Consider the following 20606-nt stretch of genomic DNA (forward strand, 5'->3'; position numbering starts at 1 on the left):
GCTAAGTGCCTAGAATATTCTTCATAACTTTGAAATGATGACGAAGCTGAGTAATATAAATTATTTGTTTATTGGTAAAATAAAATTCTCCCAAAATAAGGTGTATAATATTTAATTGTTAAGATATTTTAACTGTTAATCTTCCCATAATTTAACATAATGTTTTTGGAACTTTCTTCACCCTCCTGCGTTAACTATTTCTGAAGTGAGAGATGGCCAAATTTTCTTTGCATTTCGGTCATTTTTAGCAAGGTAATCTCTTATAATACAAATACTGTAATAGATATTTGATTTCAGATTGCAAAGAATTTAAAACAATGTTTAGAAATATTGAAATCTTGCATTGGGTAGCTAAAAATAAAACAAAATAAATTATTGGCTTTTGATTCGCTTTTTTTATATACTGTATTCTCCTACAATAATTTCTATAAATGAAAAATACCATCGTTATTAAAAATTGATTTTTTTTTTTTTCCTTTTTTAAAAAAATCTTCGCCCTCCCTCCTTCTCAGCCGTCTCTCTCCAGAGCTCCCGACGAGTGGTTTATTAGATAGCAGATATTATTGTTTGATAACGGATTCTAAAACCCACCGCGCTTTTGCACGTGCGTTAGGATGGGGTTCAATTCAGTAAAATAGGGGTGGAGAAGGAAAGAGGAAAGGAGGAGATGTTTACATTTAACAATAAAGCAACTTCCGGAAATGGCGCACATCCTTTCGTGTGTTACCCCTTCGTGAGATAGAACCACCGAAAAGTGATTGTTTCGGAATACAGAAACAGACATGCACAAGTAAGTTCTTCATTAAGAGTTTAATTTCAACTACGCGAGGAAACATACGAATATATATGAACATATGCGTTCCATTATCAAATTTTTTGAATTCTGGAATCTCAAGAAGAACAATATTTGTTCAGGGACAAGCGTCTGGAACAAGAATTTTAAATAAATGCTTACCATTCGAGAGCTGTATAAAGAGATGCTCCAGCCAGCGGGATCATAAACAAGGAGAACAATTTCTGCATCGTAAATCGTTTTGCTTATTCACAATATGCATCCACAAGAATGAAACAAGTTGCCAACGAAAACAGCGATGTCAAATGTGAAGCACAAAAATTATACCATTTGAATTTTGTTAACAATAAAAATATTTCTCAAGAGCTCTAACGTTCCATGCGATGCTTCAAATGGAACTCTACCATCAGAGAATTACTGCAGTTGCATATTTGGTGGTGGAAGGGATGCTGTTAATATTTAAACAAATATATAATTATTTCTCATCTTGTTTCCTGAGAACTGACATTCGCGTGCAATTTATATTTCATTCTGCAAATATCATGCAAAGAGAGGATTAATTGTGCATAGATGAAATGCTATTAATTTCGACAAATATTTGTTCTTTATTTGCAAATATGCATTAAAAGATTCGCAACTTCTTTTTGGTATTCCATTTTTGCATTCATATTAAATGCCTGCATTTTTTTTTATAAATCAATATCCCCGATTATTTTACACTTTCGAAATTGGGAAACCTTTTCAAGAAATTTTCAATTCCTAAATCTTTTTTCCCACAAAAATAACAAACATTTACAGCCAGAGCTCCTTTTCGCACGAATTATAGAATGGGTAGGGATTCTATGTACATTAGAATTTGAATACGGTTGATATATTTTATATGCTTCCATTGATACTGGCTGTAAAGTGGCCAGCTTCCTGCTTGATCCGCAACATAATTATCTAATATGTTCTAAGTGAAGTTCGGAAAATTTAGTTAACCAAGAATTCCAAATGTTATCTTTAAAGACAACTTAATTACTAGTTTTACCAACTAACTCAATTATGCGTTTTTCATTATAAAATATTTTTTCCTTATCTTTTCAGTGTATAGAGTCTTTTGTCAGTAGCTTAAAGCAAGTAAAGCATAGCTGTCAATTTCCAGGTGGCAAGACCATTCTAATGGCGTCCCTTGGGCTACATAAACAGTGGAGACCTTCGTGAAACAATAACGCTTTTGTGTCCATCTGGGTGGAATGACCCTTCATTAAATCAAGACAAAGGTGCAACGAACAATAATGTACACGATGTAAAATGGAAAGATAAGAACCCGAGTGTGAAAAAAAAAAACAACTGATACTTGTTCTTAAATAAAAAGAAGTTTTTTAATTGATAGAGAAAAGTTTTGCTCACTATAAGTAGAAAGCTCTGTTTGATCGCAGCCTTCATTTGTGTTATTTGAACAAGAAATGGCATAGCTGCTGGAAGTTGGTTTAAGTATGTCTTTTCTTCGCCTAAGGGTTAAGATATTGTTATCCTTTTCGCAGTTGGATCTCAATGTTAGATTTTAAAAAATGCCAAAACACATCGAAGTGTCTTAAAATTTTATTTCAAATAATTTCTTCCCGCATTTAAATTCATGAATATTAATTTGAAGCTGAATAAAATTTTGAAAATAAAGTTTTTAAGCTCTCTTTCTTAATTATGAAAAATGTTAAATGCATTTATTTCGTAAGTTTTGAGAATTCATATTCTCGTTTTAAACTTAAATCACAGCGATTTCAGCTAAATTTGGGTTTTATCTTTCTTTTTGCAATTTTGCTTAAATCCGATACCACAAAGTGTGATCACAAAGGGCTATTCTTGAAGTATTTCTTTCTCCTCCTGACAATAACTTAATTCTGACTGCTTATCCCACATCTCGAATTTTGCTTGCAAGCAAATAGTTCGTATTATAACAGCCAGCATCGGGACTCCCAAAACTTTCTCACTAATAAAAAGTGTTACGCCACACATCCTACAAAAAATTGAGGACCTTCAGTCTTAAAACGACTTGCATGGCATTGGCGTACGATAGTTAGGAAATATTAACCTTTGGAGCAAATATAGCATTTTAGCTTTCTTACATACATTGTATAGAGAAAGTATAGGAATCGTCAAAAAATTTGAACTCGAGATTTTGACGAATCTCCACGTTTTACACTTCCCTGAGTTCGAAGAATTCGTTTTTAGAAAATACTCGTCCGTCTGTCTGTGACAAAGATAACTCAATAACACTTTGATCTAGATGGACGAAATTCGCAGTCTTCATATTAAATTTGTAGATTTTTGTTAAATTTTGAGCGAAATCCGTGGTGTGTCCGGCTGTTCGAATATAGTAATTTAATACTGTAATTACAAAACAAAAAGAGCTAAATGAATAAAATTCGATGAATATAATTAATATCTATAGTCTAGACACCTTTCACATTTTGAGTCAAATCCAACTAGTACTGACTTTCTGTCGGTCTGTACTTTCAGAAACGTGCAAATATGATAACTCAAAGAGGCAATTACTTAAATGTATCAAATTTGTATGAGGTTTTATGACTATAAATTTAGTTCAACTTTTGACACAATTTTTTTTTTTTATTTGGGAAAAATGCTTCTAAAACACAAATTAGATTTTCGATACTATTAACCACATACCAAGGATTAATCACCAAATAACTCGCCAAATAGGACGCGATAAACTCAATAAATTGACAATTTTCACGCCAAAAAATATATCTTATCTATTGTACGCCACTGCCGTGCGAGGCGTTTTCTGGGATAATAGCATAAGAGAGTATGCGAGAAAGTTTTGAGGAGACCATTGCTGCTGGTTATCGTGCTATCCTTGGCGAATTTTTTCGTTGTCAATCCTTTGAAAATCGAATTTGTGTTTTAGATGCATTTTCTCCAATCTATTAAAACCAAAATTTGGCATAAAATGACAGTCGTGGCTATAAAATCCCATGCCAAATTCGACATACTTTAGTCATTGCATTTTTGAATTATAGCGTTTACATGCTTCTGAAAGTATAGACGGCGGGTAATCTCTTTGTTGGATTTGGCTCAAAATTTGATAGGTCTCTATACTATGGATGTTAAATCGGAGGACCTAGTTTTATTTATCTAAGCCCCTTCGTTTTATAGTTATCGTGTTAACTTATATTCGCATAACCGGACAGACAGACCTCCTCCAAACTGATTTTTCTCAAAATTTGATAGAATTCTACAAATTTGGTGCAAAGGCCATATACGAAATTTCATCCGTCTAGCTCAAAGCGTTTTTGAATGATCTTTGCCAGACATTTTTTAAAAGCATAGTTTTCGAATTCAAGGATGCTTAAAACGTGGAGAAAATATCGTGTTCGAATCTTTCGATGATTACAGTATTTTCTCCATACACGTGAAAGTAACGTGCGATTAATTAAATTTCATTTAAAAAAACATTTTAAATAAAAGTGCATTTTTCTTCTAATTTGTGATTTGCTTATAGAGTCCCAGATTATAATTAGATCGAATCTAATTTCGATTCTTCATGCCATCCTTTACTTTTTATCAATAAATCATTCACACTAAGGATAAAGATTAGTAAGATTCTTCAATAAATTGAAATGTTTGCTTCGAAGAATTTTTTATTTTATTATATTATAATAGATGATTCACTCTAAATAAAACTGATCGAATTTATTACTAAATATATTTATAAATATATTTTTCATTTTTAAACATGTCTTCTTATCTTTTTTGAATTTTTTTTATAATTTATTATTTTATTATAACTAAATACTTTCATTCTCTTATTTTTCAATTTTGTCCAATGCCCAATTCCTACGTTGACTTACAGGATTGTGCATATGAGTTATATAATGACTGTGTTTAAAACTGCTTAACAGAGTTTCATGAGTTATGTCCAAAGAGTGCCTGCATTTTAAAATTAATACATGAAACTATAAATTAAACAAGTCACTGGCGTGGAATCCGCCGAATTTTCGAACAGCATACTTTGTTCATTGAATCACTTTGAAATGACATGTTTTCTAAAATACGTGTTTCGGCCAACAGATGTGGCCATTAGCATAATTGGATTTTCTTAATGCGAGCAAACATGAAGGACAATAAAATAAAAATGTTTAAAGTTTTATTCATTCATTGCCATTTCAAAGGCCTTCAAGCAGCGAAAAAATTAGTTTCGGTTAATCGACTCATAGTCCGGATACTCAAATGCAAATGAAAAATTTAACAAAGACAGCTAGATGAATAAAATTTGGAACACATATTTACTATCTAAAGTGTCGAATTTGAAACCAAATCCTTCAAAGGGATGACCGTTTGTCAGTCTGAATTGTTTCATGCACGTAAATGCGATAACTCAAAACTGCAATAAATTTAAGTAAAATTTATTATGTGATAACAATTGTTATTTTGTGTCAAATTTTTTACATTCGGAATCGGAAAAAAAGCGCCGATTTTCTTATGTCAGCGATTAGTTGTCAATAATCTCTTGTTAGATTCGAAAAAAAAATCTCTTGATTTGCGTCAAAGATCTATCTTTTATAATTATTGTTCAACAATTTCCTAAATAAATACAGAAGTGCTGGTTTTCTTTATTATACTATGAAAAACACAACTCTCATGTGTGAAAATCAGACGAAGTTTTCACAGCCTCACCAAAGATCCACAATTTTATATGGGAGAAGGATAACATCTTTATTGGTGAATATGCGAGAGACTTTCGGAGATACTATTCATGCTGGTTTGAAACACAGTGAAAACTATTTTTTTTAAGAAGAGGAAAACAAACAATAAGAAATGAACCGTACAAAAATAACGCTGAACAAAATTCCGAAGGGCTAAGGCCAATATTTGTTCCCCGAAAGTTATGCTCTAATGGTATTATAAGGAGATTGGATATTACAGACTGCTCAATTAAACAATTGATTCGCCAAATAAATATTATATCTAGATTGACGATTTGAAGCGAGTCAGTGACCAGACGCACCCCAAATTAGCCAATCATGATGAGGCGGCATTACACAAGATAAAGTTACACAATATTTTCTTTGCCACTCGGCGAAAATTGTTGAAGCTTGGATGGGATGTCTTGCCAAGTCCTTATTTGGCATCTTCGGACTACCGAATGCAAGATTCACCAAATTCAAATTCAAGGGCTGCAAACTTCATTTTAAACAAGAAGCTGGGACATTCTAATATAGTGGATTGTTGAACCCTCCCCCTCCCCCAAAGGAGAAATGAAATAAAATGGTGCATATGTTATTGAAGGAAGATAAATATTTTCAATTTAGCCTAAGATCGACGAAAACTTTTCGAATAAATTAGAGCTGAATATTCCATGAATTCTTAGCTGAATGAAAACAACAGCAGTACAAAGATAAGAAGGCATAAAATATGTCAACTCAATAGAAAGCAGGGACAGTGACATTTCAAGGATGTGTAACACCCCCGACAGGGAACCTTTTCACGCTTCCTCCTTATCAAATTGAGATTTAAAATTGCAAAAGAGTGCATACTTTGTCTTCGCAGAGGCTATTAACACCAATCATGAATGTCCCTGCTGTCACTATGCCAGTGCGTTGAGAAAACTGAGCTGCCGGTGAAATCCATTCTGCAAGAGACTGAATTTGTGTGAAATAAACGGCATAAAATGCACTCATTTTTTTTTTTTTTTTCAGTTTTGCTCTTTAAACTTAATTTATAATAATTTGGTCATTAACTTTTAATTTCGATGACGGGAACATACAACCTATGAAATAATGCCAAATTATTATCAACAGGTCAAAAAGGTAAAACAAAAGATCCAACGATATATTTGAGTGTGATGATATATTTCAGTACTGGGAGCAGGAATGTGAAAGTTTATAAAAAGGGGAAAAAATGTGATTCATGAAAAAAAAAAAAACAGAACAAAAAACCATTATCTTTCAACAGAAATGTACCGAAAGAGAATAGCGACTGCATTAATGCATTTAAATTAGAAATAATTTGCTTAGTACCCGATTCAGTTTAGCACTAAATTTGGATCAGGAATAAAGAACTGAATGATTACCTTCAAACTAAAAATAATTTACTGCATTCAAGCATATTTCAAAGAATCATATCTCATAATAGCAGCAGTAACGATCTCCCCGAATCTTTCTCCTGCGCGCTCCAATAAATGCATTGTCCCTTCGCATAAAATCTGTGGACCTCAGCCAAGGCTCGAACACTTTGCATGGCATTTGCGCTACAGCAAACATGAATATAGGGTAAACGCGATTTTTGACGTGAATACAGCAATTTTACTCAATCTGTCACATTATCTTTGGCATTTAATACTTGACTTTGGCATACGATTAATACACAAATACTCCAAAATCCAATTTCATTTTGCATGCCATTTTTTTTCCACAGAAAGAAACCAAAAATGAACATAGAATTATTATTGTAATCACAAGATTACATACCAGATTTCATTGCTTTTCTTCGATTTATTAAGTTCCATGTATCCAAAAAATCAAACAATGAACTCTTTGGCAGATTTGGTTCAAAATGTAATCTTAATATATATAAATTACGTGTCACGTTGTTTGTCCGCGATGGACTCCTAAACTACTTAACCGATTTTAATCAAATTTGCACACCGTGTGCAGTTTCATCTAACTTAAAAGATAGGATAGCCTTTTTTTTGAATTTTTAATTAGAATTTTATTTATTAATTAAAAACTAACTTTCCCGCCAAAAAAATCTTTTCATTTTCCCCACCGCCAAATGAGTACGGCTTCAGTTTTTTTCCCCAACAATCATGAGGCTAGGCTTAAGATTTTTCAGCTGATTATTTCATACGATTCTATTTATTTTCTTAATGTTTGATGCATTTAAAATTAAACATTGTTAATTAATCGATCTTTCAGATTCATTCTTAAGTACTTTTGAATTAAAATAAAACAGAATAAAGGAAATTACAAATTTCTAATCTGCATAGCGTTACACCAACTGGCGTAGAAAAACTCACGCATTTGCGTTACGTTTCGAATCCGAATGTTCGAATTATTTATGATCCTATCCGAAAACGTTTCTCAGGAATAAGATATCATTTTCCACAATTATTTTTTAATGCATACAATAAATTTGATACGTTGCAACGGATAAAGTATCACGATCTTATGTTTGAATTTTGTATTACTGTGCACGGTGGCAATTCTCAGAAATAAGATATTTTATTTGAAAATGATTAATTACAAACGTTTTAACGGATCACTAATTAATATAACATACTAAAATCCTGCTTTTTTTAATTATAAAGAAGTTTGGAAAAATACTTGGAGGTGCACACGGATAATTATTACTTTTCGTTTTGAATGAATTCCGATTCTTTATCTGACTGTTTACTAAGAAAAATGTTGTACGGCAATAACATTTGTTACCTTCATTGAATTTTCAATTAAATGATTTTATTTCTTTTATTAAGGATATCGTAAAAAAGGTAAGTGAACGAGCCAATAATAAGTTACTCTAATCGGATAATAAAAAAATATTTGTATGCTAAATGAAATTTAATCTTTTTTTATATAAATTATTGAAGATATGATAATAGTAAATGATTACAATAATCGTTTAAGTTTTTCATTTCTTTACTAATAAACTGCAAGTACGTATCAAGTTATGTCAGCTATCATCAACTCAGCTATCATTCACTTCAGCTACAATGCTTATCATTATTTAATAAATGTTTCTGAAACTGATTTCATTTTGTAAATGAATTTTGAATTATTGCAACAGACAAATGTATCAATGACGGAATGAATCTCATGGCAACTTCATGTGTGGAATATAGAACTTTTTTAAAAAAAAATCTTTCCTTTAAGCTGAGGAAGCCAGAATCTGTATCACTGAAGTTAGAGGATTTATTATACATCATAAAGGGTTTATACTAAGAAGGAAGGTATTAAGAAGGAACAAATTATTTGTTCATTATTTGACAGTCACAATTATCTGTTAGCTCCAAGCGATTCTAACAGATGGCGCTGTGTTAAAAGTACCAACGTTTCACATAAGCTACAATTTAATGGCATAACCAACACATGTTGCTGAGGCTAAAGTATAAGTTAAATTTATTTCGTAGTAAACGCAATACAATGAAATTCAATTGTTCTTACTTTTTCAATTTCTGGTATTAGCATAGCCGACCACGTGTTATTTAGACTGAAGTATAAATTGAATTCATATTATAGTAAAAGTAATACAGTGGAATTCTTCTTGCTTTTTAATTATTAGTGCTTCATTGTTCAACAATCTTTAATTAAAATATATACATATAAGTATTATCACATAGTTATCTTAATATATATAAATTACGTGTCACGTTATTTGTCCGCGATGGACTCCTAAACTACTAAACCGATTTCAAGCAAATTTGCACACCGTGTGCAGTTTGATCTAACTTAAAAGATAGGATAGCTTACATCTCAATTTATAGCCGCAATATTATTTTATTGCAAATTTATTAATTAAAAATTAACTTTTCTGCCAAAAAAATCTTCATTTTCCCCACCGCCAAATGAGTAAAGCTTCAGTTTTTTCCCCCCAACAGTAATGAGGCTAGGCTTAAGATTTTTCGGCTGATTATTTCAAACGATTCTGTTTATTTTCTTAATGTTTGATGCATTTAAAACTAAACATTGTTAATTAATCGGTGTTTCAGATTAATTCTGAAGTACTTTTGAATTAAAATAAAAAAGAATAAAGGAAATTAAAAATTTCTAATCTGCAGAGCGTTACCTTAACTGGCGTAGAAAAACTCACGCATTTGCGTTACCGTAACTGGCGTTGAAAATTCACGCATGCTCATTGTGTTCTGATTGTTGACAATATTATCATCGGATGATTCTTGATTTAAATTATTTTTAGGTTAGTTTTATACTTTTGTAATTAAATTTTATTTATGTTAGTTATATATTTTTTGTACATGCTTATAGTTTTAAGTACATCATTTTTTAATGAGTTTTTTTAAACCTTTCGACCGATTATTTAAATATTTAAAATATTTTGATGATGAAGTTATTAAAGTACGAATTGCATAAAATATTTAATTATTAAAATTTTAACGAACATTAAGATTGGCGAACCGGCTGGTCGCCAAAGGCGACTAGTAGGAATATATATTTTAGATACTAAACGCATGTACCACATTCCATTTATCTAGCTATTTACCTTCTATCGGATTATCGAATTCTCTTATACTCAGATTCGGATTTTACTTGTTATCAGAAATCCATTCAGACTTTTTGCAGACGTAATTGGATGGCAATCTTGAAATGTAGTGTAGAGCCCATGTAACAAATTCCATCTGTTTAACTCAAAGCGGTTTTGATTTATCGCGTTCACAAATAAACAACACAGTCTTTTTTTAGGTCTGAAATGCGGAGATTTGACAAAACCTCAATTTCGATTTTTTTTTTTTTTAATTACAATACTTTATCTTTGTGCAATTCGAATACGAGAAAATAATAAATGCTTATTTCTTTTTCGTACAAATAATAGTCCTATTTTTTAAACTGACGAAGCTTACGATGCCAATACCTGCTCTTCTACAAAGAAAATCGAAAATTTATATAAAATTGGAGCAAAAAAAGAAATAAGTTTTTGCAGAAGTTTACTATTTTTAGCAACAATAATTTGATTATTTTATATTTTCCATCATTATCATTAAAAATAATTCAGATAAAGACTTGATTTGTAATAAGAACAGAATTTTTATCAGTATCAAAGACAATTAAAATGCAAAGAAATTTTTCAATATCAAAGATAATTAAAATGCTTTCAGTTTAATTGATATTAATTAATGCTGTAATTATTTTATCAAATTTATAAAAAAAAACTATAAAGATATTAAGAGAGAAAAGTATAAAGATATTAGATACTTTTAATAAAATAATTATCTTTGATACTGGAAATGATTTTGATTGCATATTTTGTTATCTACAGAAATGTGCTTACATCTGCAATCTGCTTACATAAGCAAATATTTGGTTAAATTTCGCCAACAAAAAATTGATACGGGCACAAATAAAGAAGGGACAGGAAACGAATTTTCGAAGCAGTTGCATCTCTGGCCATCTATTTACTGGTTACGACTCAATTTGTTGAGATATTTTGAATAATTGTTTTCTTGAATTGTTTGGGTAATTGCTGAGTTACATAGAGAAAACTTGTGATTAAAAACATTTTAAAAATACCTTTATTTGTAGTTGTCCTCAGTAGAAACTTAGAAGGCAATGCAGAATCTCAATGAGAAAGTTGCTTCAAATTAAAAATTCGTTTATTCTTTTTTTTAATTTTTATTATCTCTTTTTTTTTGGTAACAAATTGTGTGGCAAATTTTTTTATTATTATTATCTCGAACTAGCATTTGACCAGAGGTATTATTCTGTTTAAGTGTGGTAGTCCTCGTTTGCGCTGGCATTCCAGAAAGTGCACATTGTTTATAATCGTAAACACGTAAGATGCCAAGTGGACAGGACTGCATAAATTAGAACCGTGCTTGGAAAAAGGCATTCTGGAAATGTTATCATACGAACTCTACGAATGTGGGTCAGAGAAAGTTATTTATTTGAAAGTGAGAGGAAACTTGCTTCATTTTTTTCCCATAGAATTTCTACAAACACCACGTGCCAGAAAAGATTATTGCGGAAGCATGGAAAAGTGTTTTTTCACCCTAATCTAACAATGCGTTGCTTGCACTTCTTCGTTTTTAAAATTGGATAAAATTGTACAAACACGAACATAAAAACACTTACTTAGAGAGAGTGGAAATTGGTGAAAATGAGGAAAACACCCATTTTTCGCATATTTTGCCTAGTTAAAAGAATAATTTCAATAAAAGCTTCTCCGAAGACATGCCATTTGTCTTCCACTTTACCAACAGTTATGCGGTAATTTTATTGCCTTCCCACAATAGTTTGTATTAATACAATATCTTTTATGATTCTTCTTTGGTTCTTATAATAACTTCTTTTCAATCCATTAAGCCCAATTGACGCTAGCATGATTCTGTCGAGTGCTCTCATTTCTTCTTCTTTCGGGGGGGGGCAAGAAAATACCGACATTTTTCTTTGGAATTTCTGGAACTTTTAAATAAAGTTATTTGCAATCATCCCTGCAGGAAGACAATTTCATTTTAGGCAATGAAAACAATATTTTACTCTACTCAAGCGAGTTCAGATTATACGCATCCCTCTTAGATGCTGCGTTTGACTGAAAATAAACTCTAATGAGACAAACAATATGATAAGTTTTTTCTGGATAGTAAGCCCCGTTGAAGGCTGCCCGCCAGACTCGCGCGATGAAGTGAATTCGCAAGACATATAGTCGGAAATCTAACCGTTATGTTAGGTCGCCCTTTCCCTTCTGCAGTAACTTGAAAAAGCACTCCAGTTGTGCTTCTATTACCAGGCTTACGAAGGTATAAGAACAACATTGATAGAATCACAAAAGATAAATGAATATTATTATTCAATTTATACTTAAAACAAATGTTAAAAGAAATAGCAATTAGCTTAATAATTGTAGAGTACTGAAATTAATAATTGTACTTATAGAAAAGAATAGATATTATTCCTATGCAAGAAGTAATAGTATTTATTTTAGAGAAAAAAAAGTTAGTGTGACAATAAAACTCCAGAAAGATCCTTAAACCTGTGGGGCGCTAATCTAATTATTGAAAGCAAAGTTCTGAAAAAGATTTATTAAATATGAAAGAAAGTTTATCTATAGGGTGATCAAGAAATAACAGGAGGTGTTCGGAGCTCTGTAGCGTGTTATGTACCGGGCGAAATATAACAAAATTTAGTCACCATACACATTAAAGTATGCGGTTTCAATTAAAAAAAATTAGTAACAAAAAGCACCGATAGGGGAACTCCTGGCGCTGTGATCGAAAACTTTATTATGCAATGTGTTTATACGGTACTTTGTGACATGACATCGAAGATAAAAGGAAGAAAGGGAATTTATGTCATTCTGCAAGAATTCGCCCGGCGATTGCGTTGTCACTACGTCAACGCGCCTTTTTAGTCAAGCCGTTTTATCGGCGAGATGAAAATGCCAGAGCTGCTCTTCGTGAATAACGTCGGTTAAAAAAGCTACATAGAGGACTGATGACCGTAACTAACTTACGAAGAATGGTTGAAAGATTTGAAACAACAGAAATTCTTGGTGTGCAACCAGGCCGAGGGCGTAAAGATATCATGCAGGAACAAGTGGAAGAAATGCAACTGCCGTTATGGATCAGGCTATAGCCAATAAGCAGGTTATCAGCAGTGCACGTTCAATATCACGACAAATAGATACCCCGTTCTCGTCGATGCAGAAGATATTGCGTAAGATTCTGAAATTTTATTCGTATAAGATAACACTTATTCACCTATTAACTGATGACACTGATCTGAATCTTGAAAATTTCTGGTTGTGAAGTGGTTCTGGTTCACTTCAAAGGCGTTGTGTATCAAGGATATGTTCCTGGCATTCCTGCTTTAAAAGATCAAATAACGTTACATGTCAGACGAATAAATGCCGATATGCTGCGAGGCATCGTCGAAAACCTGGTGTACCACATGAAATTATTGGAACATCAAGTTGGTGGTGACCTTGAGCCAAATTTGTAAGTTGCTATAATAAACATTTTTCATTGGTATTTGGTGTGTTGCTATTTACTATTTCCATTGGCAGTTATGCATTCTTTTGTCACATATTATGCGGTTGCAGCGCCAGGATTTCTCCTATTAATGTTTTTTGGTACTAATTTTTTTTCTTGATAAATCGAAACCACGTGCTTTAATGTGTATGGTTGCCAAATGTTGTTATATTTCGTCCAGTACTTAATGCGTTACAGGGCTCCGAACACCTCCTGATATTTCTTGATTACCCTGTATATAAGTAAATCTTTGTTTTGATATCTTCCAGAGATGTTCACTGACTTACATATTAATCTAGACATGTTAATTGACATCATGTCTTCTTTCATTTCCTGCATCTTTTATTTGTATTTAAATCATCTAGAGCGAGCAGAGTTATTGCATTTATTTCGCATCTAATGCATCCGTAGCAATGAATGCGTTAAAGATGAATGAATACATGAAAGCAACATTATATTACAATGTCTGTTACTCTGTCATCTGAAATTGCATTTTAACCGATAATGGTGCTGAATAATGGATAAATTATTCATCCGAAAATGGTGTCAGAATTTCTTCGATGAGTTTCGCCAAGTCATGCACCCATCATAGATTCAATCCTAACCATAGTCGTGCTTTCGTAGGACGGACACCAAAAGCCTCGATGTCTCAATTTTTAAGAAATCTTCCTAGCGTTTATCACTCAAACTATCACTTTTATAATAAATCTTTTCATGCTTTTATCTTAATTTCATTTTTATTTTTAATTTTTTTTCCTTTTAATTTCTTAATTTGATTTCAGTCATTCTACTTTAAATTAGTTTCTGCTTTCGACATTGCACATGTTTTTCTGCATTCCGCGGAATTTCACACACCTCAAGCCAAAATTTTTCCCATGAATGCAGCTGAAGGCCTCGGGTGATGGCTAATAAATTGCAATAAACCTCTATAACGCTGGAATTCATGTACCCAGATTGCCATCCAATGAGCTGGCACTGCTGCGTCTTCAATATTTCATACATTTTTGTTTGTGTACGAATGAGTGCAGGTGATTGTGAAAGGATCCAGTTTGTGAACAATGACAGGAACAGGCTCAGGTAAAAGAACATTAGAATTGACCTTTAAGTATAGACTGAAACGGGACATGATTTGAATAACAAGAAGGAACCTGGAGGACGAACATTTCGCTCCTCATAGGATATTGAATATGAAAGCAAGAGATTATCAATCTCCAGGGAATTAGCTTACCCTCATTAACTTAAACACACAAAAATGTTTTGTCTTTACAAAATACTGAAATATTTTCAGACATTTTTAATAAGATCGGAGCAAACTACAACCCAATCAAAAAGTACTGTTTCTCAGAATTTAAAATAACAAAGGAATTAGAAACGCATTCACAAAATTAGCATTACAAATTTTCCTTCGACTATATAAACAAATTATGCGAAGATTACGTTTCATTCACTTTGTGATTGGTAGATAGCGAGTCGCTTGACCCATTTGAGGTTTGTTTTGCCAGTATAGTTTGAAATAATTAATAAAAATTATTATTATTATGTCTTAGTAAGCATTCATATTGCATTTGACGGCGAAATGATGACAAAAAAAGGGAAAGTAAACCTTTAATAACACAAAACTGAGTTTGAAACAATTTTATTTGTTAATTTTACTTTTAGACACAACGTTTCTAGCAAAACTAATGTATACCTTTCCGTTTTGTTTGCGTTTTTCGAGTAGCGAAGATTTTTCTTTTCACGATTAGCAATCGTCTAAATGCCTAAGAAATACACCAAAATTAATCTCGCATTGTTTTTTTAATAGTCCAGCGATATCAGATGAAAAAAAATTGCGAAGCAAGACCGAGACTGCCAATTTGAAAAGAAAAACTGAATCTCCTGCTTTGGCGGCAAAACGTCAAAAAATGAATTAATATTTAGATCTTTTTTATTGTGGGGATTTGAATTTTAAATCGGAAATATGTCAATCGGCAAATGTATGTTGTCATCATTTCCTTCTACTTCTTCCGGCTGCAAGGCTATGTTCAAAGCTAGGCTGCATTGTAATGTGGCTAAGAAATTTGTGCAAGAGTTATAGGCTTTGCAATAGTTCTCGGTTTATTGTCAGAAAGAGAGCACTACATTTTGCATGTTGACAGGTTACAACAAAGACACAATTGTTCATACACCATTTCTAATGATTCAAAAAATGATGCAGGTATGCCATTTATATTGAAAAGGTTCCAATATTCAGTGAGACTAGCTTTCGCTATGATTATCAATAAATCACATGGTCAGACTTTTCATAAAGTCTTTTGATGATGAGGGGGAATATTTTAACATGTTCAGTTGTATGTACCATTGTCCCGAGCGAAATCTAGAGCTGGAATTAGAATTCAAACTAAAGTAGGCAACATTAAAAATTTTATTATTAAAAATGCTCTTAGTTAGTAAAAATTAAGAAGACTGAAATATCATATTAGTAAACATCTTTTAACTGTTTTAAGAATGTTTTTATTTAATTTTTTTGATTTTATGTTTCAATTCTTCATTCCTACCGAGAAAGTTAAAATTATGATGAGATTTCTTTTGATTTTTAATTAATGATAAAATATTTTTTTAAAATTTGGAATTAAGCTTTTTTGTTCGTGACATCTTTAAAATCAATCCGTTTCCATTAACTTTTGTTGCCTGCAGGGAGGGTTGGTGAGCAGGGAGCGAGGCCCGCCAGTTGATCAAACTTTTTTTTCTTTTTACAATAAATTATTTTGCCACTTTCTGAAAAAGTTTCCACAATCTGGACTAGATTAATAATTTGTTTGTTGCATATTTTCTCTTTTTATGTAAAATCATTGTACATCTTGTACTATACTGCTTATTAAGTAATATTTTACATACAAAAAATTGTTCCTAATATTATTATTATTATTATTTTTTTTTACTATCCGAAATCAGCATTCTCCATTAAAGTTATGTAAATGAAACTAAAATTACATTGATTTGAAATTTCTATATTCATGGAAACCCCCTCCCTACACCCAAAAAAGAAGAAGAGAAATGAAAAAGAAAGAAAGGATAATTGGTATAAAAAAATTGGGTTCTGAATAATAATAGCTAGTTTCAAGCTAAATCAACTCTTAATTATGTTTCATAAATTTAAAACATTTTTATCAGTTTTACTCATTTCTACAAATAGATAATTTTACGCAATTAAATGAGTGCATCAAGATTCTTCAGAATTAATTCTTCGTAGCTCATCTGTTTTTTTGAATTGCTGCCGAAACAGAATATTATCCTCTAGTTTCGTTTTAAAAAAAAATTCAGTGCTAAATTCACAATGACATTTTGCCCAATTGCGAAGAAATTTACTTCAAGAATCATCTTCATTTAATTAGGCGGTTGCTTTACTCTTCGGATACCACGACGGAATTTCAAATCTTTCACCCATGCAGTAAAACCCATTCCTCGCAAATTAAGCATCGAAATTTAGAAAGAAAAGGTGAATTAACGAAGAAAAATGACCAATTTTTATAGAGCAGAATTTTTCAATCCATGTCCTCTACATTTCGAAGTTAAAAACATTTCGCAGCCCATCTACGAAAGAAAATTTTACCAGGCTTCAAGATATAGAAAAGTAATAGGAAAAGAAACCCGAGAAATCAAAAAGAAATTCGATGATGCATTATTTTTTTCAAAATTTTATTTCTAATAAAGAAATAACTTTTTTAATGATATTTTTGATTGATTATCTTCCTCCATCTTATTATAGAAATATTATTTTACTAAGCTAAATGAAGCTCTTCGCTTTTCTTTTCCAGCTTTAAGACTTGGCGCTTCTCGTCAATTTATAAAACTTATAGTTCATTTAAAAATCATTTGTAAAAGTAGATAACTGAAAAAAAACGCAAAATTGAATTGATATAATAGGTGGTCGATGACAAATTTAAGTATTTGATTCCTTTGTGGTTAGTATACGATTGCTTTAGACAGAAATATGCCGTCTGTGAGAATTATCAAATAAACAATGTCCTAAGAACCGCAGTCAACCTCATTTGAATACAAGATTGATCACAGCGTCATTTGGTAGATTAAAAAGCCAAAGTAAAAGCACGTGTCTCTTATCCACCAATTAGTTTTAAGAACAGACCTTTACTCTTCAATCGTCCGAGAAACTATAACTGCATATAATATGCTCAGATGAAAAAGAGTGAAGGAATCACAGTTTTCATAATACTTTTATTTTTCTTTGTAACACTTTGGAAAAGCTTACCAACTATGAATTTTTAAACAATAACCTTCAAGATAATGGTGTTAACTTTTAAGAAATACACTTTAAAATAATAGAAAAAAAAAGATATATTCATTTTGCGTCATCCTTTCGATGAAAGAAACCGGTCATCAAACTTAGACCAGGAATTTATTTAAACATAATTAAAATAAAAATATATTTCGATCCTTCAAATCAGTGTAGAATGTATGAATAAAATGGGATATTTCTTCTTCTGATAGCAGATATTACGAAATCAAGTCGTCTTACTTTTTTATCTATTTAAATTGACATTAGATATCTACAATGCCCTTCTATAACGCATGATTTGTTTTGGCTAATCCTATTCCACATTCAATCAAATTATAATTCAATCTGAGCAGCTTTTGAACAACAAGAGAAAAAAAACCCTACCCTAATCTTTTCATTCCAGTAAAATAGATCATTCTGGTATTTAAAATATCAAGTAATTTTCCTTTTTGCATATATTTTTAGTATTGTATCTGTACACACTATGTCAAATAAATGTAAATTTTTTTAAACCATTTTATATTTTTCAAAACATTCCTTTGGAAATTTCTTTTACCAAACTAGAGTAAATTTACTACAAAAATCATTAAGATACTGGCTTTAAATAAATGAATTTTTCAAAAAATTCCAAAAGTTCTAACGCTTTTTTAGTTGTTGTTGTTTTTGTTAAATATTCCCTAAACTGAAATGTTTAGAGCAAGCCATACACAGAACAATTTTAAAAGCAAATAAATTTATAATTAAAAAAAATGTACGATATTTTAAGATATTTAGCTAATTTTCTCACTCGATGGATCCTAATATCTGAAACGAGAACGAAATATATGGTATACAATAATGTTGTTGAAAAGCCAAGGCTGAAAACATGCAGTACATTCCCGATATTAGCAACATATAAAAAAATAGATCTTTGACCTTTAAAAACTTTTTCTGCTGGACAATTTAACTATTTTAGTAAATTTATTAAATAAATCATTGCCCTTTCACTAAAATTTTATTCCAAACCATATTTAAAACATAAGAAGAGGTCCAAATCTCTACTAATAATAAAGATAAATGTATGCATGTTTATATTGGAGTTCTACAGGCCATATGGCTTGATCTAGAACTACTAAGCAACTATTAGCTAATAAAAAATCCGCTTACAAACACATAGTAAATATTAAAGAATAAAAATGCAATGTATGCTTTCCTGATGATGTTAAAATAATATGATTTTCTTGCTTCAGCATAAATCGGAATAAAAGATAATAGCAAATAAAAAAAATCAATTTTTGAAAGCTGCCTTAAAAAGAAAATTATTTTAATTTGATATATCGACGAAAACGCTCTGCTCAGGGTTTAAAAAGGCAATACACTTGAACTCCCGAAGCTCATCTTACTGTTTCATTTTTAACATTGAAATATGCGTTCCCTTTTTTCTTTACTGTTTGAATACCGCCCAAGAAATAAAAGCCAGCTGAACATTGACTTTCAAAGGCGTCTGCATTTTTATGAAGTGCTGCGTCGGGGGAAGTGTTTTCCTTATCATTTCACGATGGATGCGTTCGCTGACATCTATCATAAGCTCAATGTCAAAAATAAAGAATATTATTTTCGTCACATTATTGTATTACTAATGATACATTTAAAAATATCATTGTATTTTATTAAACAGTGTATTAATTCTCTTTAAAACATTCACTGTGGTTGAAATCTAATGCTCAAATAAAATACTGATTTTTCTTTCTTTCTTTCTTTCTTTTTTTTTTTTTTTTTAATTTCAGTATTAACCATCAATTGTTTCAACAATCAAAACTTCTGGAGATTACTCAGTAAGAGATGACTAAAGTAACTATATATAATTTACAATTTATAATGCATTAATTTAGATTAATTATTATGAAGAAAAAGATATTTCTTTTAATATCATTAAATGCTTGTCTTGTTGGCTTACGTAATGCTTACCTCATTATGAAGTTGTTACTATTATAAACTGTGATATTGGTACATAAAAATAATAATATCATGATTTTAATTGAATGTTATAAATTCACTCATTGAAACTTACTAAATAAATAATTGAGTTGCAGCTTAGAAATATTTTCTCTCATATTACCATTCCTCTGGAATAAAATCTAGCATATGATCATTGTTGTTTGCTTGTAGATGTTTCAAAATTAATTTCCTCTTTTAGTCAAATGTTTTTCAAATGATTCGACCAAAAAAAAAAAAAAAAAAACTTTTCAATGGTAGGCACATTTTAAAAGAAAATGTTAATTCTGAGCCAGTAGGTTCAACAACATCGTTCGAAATAAATACCAATAGAATAAATAATATAGTGAAATGAAAAATCCATTTATGCAAAAATGTTGCTTTCAAATGTAGAAAAAGAATTTTGAAATGAAAGTAAAATTAAAGCGAAACAGACATTTAATAAAGACCTAAAAAGATCTTTATAAAAAAAAGTAGCACTTACTTCGTTTATATTTTCGTATCGATATTTTTGTGTGTTCAAGTGGATGGGGCTCGGTATCGTTTGCGGCGAAATAGAACTTTTCCCGCCGGGGAAGACTCGTCGCCTGGATTACTCGACAGTCGCCGGGCAATTCGCGGTTTAAAACATCGCTGTCACGTGACCCCTCGGGACTGGATGTTATTTTTAGGGAGGCTGTTGCCGAGGGCACTAAAAATGGCTCGCCCCGTAAACAGGGGCTTCGGGGGCGTGTTTTTCCTGAGGCTACTCTCGTTTTCAAGGATTCGAACAACAGCTGAAAGGGTGATTTTTTCTTCCTGTTTTCAACGGGATTATTGCTTTTCTGGCTGCTTGTTATCGGACTCGAGGAAATGTTTTTCTCTCT

At 31.4% G+C, this 20606-nt stretch overlaps 1 protein-coding gene across 7 annotated transcripts in view; it reads right to left on the reverse strand.

Annotated features, from left to right (window-relative positions):
- The window catches only part of LOC129962624 (LIM and calponin homology domains-containing protein 1-like), a 156071-nt gene extending 135694 nt beyond the window's left edge, over positions 1–20377 (reverse strand). For 3 of the 7 annotated variants that reach the window (XM_056076472.1, XM_056076471.1, XM_056076463.1), the window contains exon 1: positions 20225–20377. The gene's annotated coding sequence lies outside the window, so the exon portion shown is untranslated. The remainder of the gene's footprint in view (positions 1–20224) is intronic. The other 4 variants (XM_056076475.1, XM_056076470.1, XM_056076465.1 and 1 more) reach the window with 3 other exon arrangements.
- Between the last annotated feature and the right edge of the window lie 229 nt (positions 20378–20606).

Source organism: Argiope bruennichi, chromosome 3 (genome assembly GCF_947563725.1).
Source record: "Argiope bruennichi chromosome 3, qqArgBrue1.1, whole genome shotgun sequence".
Taxonomy (NCBI): Eukaryota; Metazoa; Arthropoda; class Arachnida; order Araneae; family Araneidae; genus Argiope; species Argiope bruennichi.